Source organism: Arachis stenosperma, chromosome 5 (assembly GCF_014773155.1).
Source record: "Arachis stenosperma cultivar V10309 chromosome 5, arast.V10309.gnm1.PFL2, whole genome shotgun sequence".
Lineage (NCBI taxonomy): Eukaryota > Viridiplantae > Streptophyta > Magnoliopsida > Fabales > Fabaceae > Arachis > Arachis stenosperma.
The window spans coordinates 130,180,956-130,186,955 of NC_080381.1; positions in this window are offsets into that span (position 1 = coordinate 130,180,956).

Consider the following 6,000-nt stretch of genomic DNA (forward strand, 5'->3'; position numbering starts at 1 on the left):
GCCTTCGGCGTCCGAGGAGGAAAATTTCTTGGGTTTATACTCACCAGCAGAGGAATTGAGGCAAATCCAGAAAAATGTAAGGCAGTCCTTGATATGAAGAGTCCGACAACTATAAAAGAGGTTCAAAGATTAACAGGGAGATTAGCAGCTTTGTCGAGATTTTTACCATGTCTAGCAGCAAAGTCGGCCAACTTTTTTCGGTGCTTGCGGAAGAATAAGACCTTTCAGTGGGATGAGGAATGCGAACTTGCGTTTCAAAGTGTAAAACAATTTCTATCTAAACCCCCTATACTACAAAAGCCTAAGGTCGGCGAAACTCTATATTTGTATTTATCAATTACTGACAAAGCAATTAGTTCTGTTCTTGTTACAGAGGATGAGAAAGGTCAACAACCAGTTTACTTTATCAGCAAGTCTCTGCAGAATGCCGAGCTTCGCTATCCGAGGTTGGAAAAGCTTGCTTATGCCTTGGTTTTCTCTGCAAGACGCCTACGACCCTACTTCCAAAGCCACACAATTAATGTTAAAACAACGCAACCTTTACGCCAGATACTCACCAAGCCCGAGTTAGTCGGAAGGTTGATTAAATGGTCCATTGAGCTATCTGAATTTGATATCCAGTATCAACCTCGCGGATCCGTTAAGTCCCAATACTTGGCCGATTTTATAGCCGAATTTACTGGCCCAAGCCCAAGCACACAAAGCACACAATGGCTATTATTCGTTGATGGGGCATCGAACCTTCAAGGATCAGGAGCAGGAATTCTTCTTGAAAACTCTGAAGGGCTCGTCATAGAGCACTCTCTCCGATTTTCCTTCAAAGCCAGCAACAATCAAGCCGAATATGAGGCTCTGATTGCCGGACTCAGGTTAGCTGTCGAATTACATGTTTCTGAATTAAAAGTTTACTGTGACTCCTTACTAGTGGTCCAACAAGTAAACCAAAGTTTTCAAACCAAAGATCCTATTTTACTAAAATATCTGAGCATAGTCAACCAGCTTAAAGAAAACTTTTCAACATGTGAAATACATCATATACCTAGAGACCAGAATCATAGAGCCGATATACTTTCTAAACTGGCAACTACACAATCGCACACAGCCACGCTTTTGCAATCCACCCTCACAGAGCCGAGTATAAATATAATCGGTATTTTTGCTATTTCTAACGAAGATAGTTGGCAACAACCGTTTATACAATTTCTTAAAAATGGGACCATTTCAGATAAAGTTCAGGATCAGAAAAAGTTTAAAAGGCAAGCATCTTTTTACACACTGTTAAATAACAATCTATACAGGCGAGGTTATTCTCGACCTTTACTGAAATGCCTAGACAGGTCCGACGCCGACCTCGTTATTGATGAAGCTCATGAGGGCATTTGCGGAATGCATTCGGGGGCAAGAAGCCTTGCGCAGAAAGTTCTCCGAGCTGGCTTTTATTGGCCCACCATTTGGGAAGGCAGCCAGAACAAAGTTCGAACTTGTGATAGCTGCCAGAAACATGCTCGGATCATTAATATACCAGCCGAGAACCTACATCAATCAATCGTAAGCTGGCCATTCAACCAGTGGGGGATCGATATCCTCGGACCATTCCCCACTGCTCCAAGACAGAGCACCCACAATCAAATGGGTTGGCAGAAGCCGCAAATAAGGTCCTCCTGCAGGCTCTAAGGAAGAAAGTGGATGACGCCAAAAGCTTATGGGCTGAACTAGTCCCTGAAATTTTATGGGGATATAATACTACAGTACACTCAACGACCAAGGAGACACCATTCCGCCTAGTATATGGCTCGGAGGCCATGATACCAATTGAAGTCTCGCACAGTTCCCTGCGAGTAGAAGCCGAGGAACATACACAAGCTCGTCAAGCCGAACTTGATCTCATTGAAGAAGTACGCAGCACAGCGGCGATTCGCCACCAAGCATTACAACAACGGCTAAGTCGACGACATAACAAGAAAGTAAAGCCGAGAAACTTCGCTGTAGGCGACCTTGTACTCCGGAAAACTGAAGATATCCGAAAACCTTCCTCCCATGGAAAGCTCGCAGCAAATTGGGACGGCTCTTACAGAATACATGGAGTCCTCGGAAAGGGGGCTTATCAATTGGAAAGACTAGATAGCACGAGGTTATCCAACACTTGGAATGTTAGCTCCCTAAAACAATATTACAGTTAAGCATGTAAGAAGGCTAGTACTCTTTTTCCTACCACGAGATTTTTCCTAAGTAAGGTTTTGCTTGTGGAGGTTTTAATGAGGCTAGCTGACCTGATAAAAAGACATTCAGGTAATATATTCAAACAAATATCATTTTACTTCAACTCTGTGTCACCTGATTTACCTTTATTTGCTAAAATAACGATCACAAGCCCGATTTTACTGGCCGTAACATCCCTATCAATTCATCAAAGCACAAATCGCTTCGGTTACCAAGTCGCATTATATTTCGAATGCGCATACCAATTCCGGTTACTTATAAACCGGAAACGCAGATCCTTTTCAAATAAAGGAGCAGGCAAAATTAGGAACACCACACACCTAATTTGACAAACATCAACAAATTTGAAAAGCAGCCCCACATTCAAAATATATCGGTTACACAAGCAGATTTTTTTCAAACGACTAATACATTATCAAATAAAAATCTGGAATAAAAGTCCAAAAACAAAATAAACAGAATCTTTATTCAGCCAAATTATCCCCATCTTCCTCGCCAACTTCTTCATCATCTACCAAATGACCTTCACGAACAACTTTACTTGGATCCATGGCAGTAAAATCCCCGTCCGGCAACAAGAATTTTGCTTGTGTCACTGCACGTTCAAAACCCTCGGCAAATGCATCAAGGATCTCGCCTTCTCGGCTCGATTCCATCTTCTTAAGATTCAGTGTCAGTACAACAATTTGCTCACCCATATTCTCTAACTCTTTCTCCTTTTTACTCAACATTTCAACATCTTTCTCATGACTCTCTTTTTCCAGCTTTAGTTCCTCTTTAACTGCAGCAATTTCCTTCCTAAGTTCAATTAACGACTTTTCCTTTGTTTCCAGTTGTTCTTTAATCACAGTACTCTCAGTTGCAGCCCGCAGCATCTTCTTATGCTTCTTCTCCTGAGCACGGCCTATGCTCGCTAGACGAAGCCCAACAACCTAAACAAAAAACAAAACCGCCATTAGAACCAAAAATTGCTTATATAACGAAAATAAAAACAACACTAACCTGGATGAATTGATCAATACCGACGTCTCCAACTCCCTCGATACGACCCAGATCAGAGGAGGCCTGGACAATCTCGTCAACCACAACACTAAAGGGAAAATTTTTCTCCCAAACAGAGGATCCATCCCCCTCTTCCTCAAACCCGTGTAACCTTTCTTGCTTCAAGGTAAAGTTCGACAACTCATTTAACTGAATTACCTTAGTGGTTTCGTCATCCTCAATATTAATCGCATCAGTTTTTCTTTTCTTAAAAACAAACCCTTTCTTTTTCGGCTCTGGCTGATTGACCTCGGCCCCAACTTCCATCTTCTCAGCATTAGAAGAGGATCCCTCAAAGTTCTTCGCTTTGAAGCGAGCCCTCAAACTTGAAGCCGAAACACCAGGATATCTCCCAACTACGAAAGACAGAAAAGCAAAATCAGCACACCAGAATTTTTATTTATATAATATCAAAATGGTCCATAAACTCTCACCCAGATAATTTATAACCGCGGCCTTATTCTCTTCCCACGGAAGTAATTCCGACACAGACAACAAACCACCCTTGTCAACCATTTCCATAAGAAAGCTAACTATGCACTCGTTTCGAGGCATTATAAGATCAGGACCAAGTATATGCTGCGGATGACAGCACCAGTACATAGGAAACGTTTCACCCAAATGTTCATCCAGGTAAAAAGGAAAATCTTCATCAACAGACTTTACTTTGACGAACATTTCTTTAAAATCCTTGAAGGAGGATTTGTACAACTTAAAAATAGAAAACCCAGGGGTACTATTTAGATTTATCCAAACACCCTTCCAGACTCCTTTAGCTTGAAAAAGGGTAAAAAAACAGTTCTACTTCTGACTCGATTTCCAGATATTGCATCAGATTTTGAAAACATTTCAAAAAAGCCCATCCGTTTGGATGAACCTGAGAAGGAGCACAATTCATCTGTTTCAAAATGCTACATTCGAAAGGGGTAAAAGGCAACTTCACAAAAAGTTCTTCTAAAACACAACTGTACATATAAAAATTTTCAAAATCCCTTTTTCTGTGAAAAACACGATCGGTACGGTTGCATGGCAGTAACTCGATTCTAAAGCCTGGCCTAACAGCTTTCATTACATTAATCTCGCTAACACTTTCTTTGTCCGTAAATAGCGAAGCCCTAATCTTAACATCCGCATCTACCCAATCATACGAATCATCCTTTCCAACTGTAGGTAAAGCTTTCGCTTTCTTCTCTCCCATCTCTCGTTCTTGACAGCAAATAAAGGATAAAAAGAAGAAAGGGAGTGAAAGATTTCTTACTAACCTCTCTTAGTCATGACCTTCAGAGCTTAAGAACAGGCAGCGGTTAAAAACCCAAAATCTTACTTTGCTAAATGTAACTTGAAATAAGAATCCAAAGGACGCATTTAATAAAGCCTTGAGTTCCATAAAAATCCCACCCGTTCATTCAAAACTAAAGCAACGGTTACAAAGCAGCTTTGGAAATCGCACAATCAGTCTAGGATTAAATCAATTTTAACGGGCAATTACTGCACCCTTTAAAATTTCAAGGAAAACAAAAACTGAAGAATCAATACCCTTATTTCATAATGAGACATGTTGATCTGGGGGCTCCTTATACCGAGCTATAACTCGGATCATAAAGCTCAACCCGCCTCATTCGAAGTCAGGCCAAGCTTGGGGGCTGTGATATGGCTGTTATACACCATCTGAAGAGTTATAGCTCGGATATCACTCTTGTAACCGACGTATTGATATTATGATCATAACCGATCTTTCTGAAGTAACGTACTAAAAAGGATTAATTCCTCCTTAATGCTAAGAAACGGCTATCCTCGCCTCCTGGCTATAAGAAGAAGCTATCAGGAATTGAAAAGGTAGATTTTCTCTTCTCCAAGATTACAACTCATCATCTATTCCTTAATTAACTTGAGCGTCGGAGTGCTTTTTGCAGGTGCTCCTCTCCTCTTCTTGCTATACCAATCGGCTGGGGTGTATTCTCGGACTAATTGGATGTTTGCTCGGCTACCGGTGAAGTACAGGCTATAACTCGGATTCGACCAGGCAAGAACAATTTACATAGTAGCTAGCCCCGGAAAAGAGTATGTTGTGGACTATTATTTGAACCACGACTCACCACTCAGCATATCTCTGACATCATGCACATACCTGTCAACATGGGAAGGAATGAAACTTCCTTATGCAATTTCATCGGATTAGGTTTGACTAATTTTCTTGGCAAATGCTTATATTGGTTGAAACACATCTTCTAGTAGATCTCTCTCTCTCTCTCTCTGGTATATTATTGAAATTTGAGGATATTGCTTTCGTAATTACACTTGGCTCGGAGGATGGAATATGAGTTTAATTTTGAACTATAAAAAATTGAGTTGTAATTAGAAAAAAATATTATTTATTTTATTTAATAGTTAAATAAATGATGATTTATACTCATAAAAAATAAAAATATTAACATATATATCTATAATAAATCGAAATTAAATTTGTATTCATATAATATTATTTTTTGTATGACAAAAGTATTTTATATTTAAAAGGTTGGAGCGTCACCTAAAATATTTTTTTCACACAAAATTTTTTTTATGTAAGTATAAATTTAATTTCGATCTTGATATGACCAATAAACATCGGTTACAAGTTATAGCTCGGTAACACCTAAAATCCGATCATAACCGACGATTTCATCATGACCATAAATAATCATTAAAACAATAACGTCGGATTTACAATTAATTCTCTTCCTGGGCGTTACAACCCAA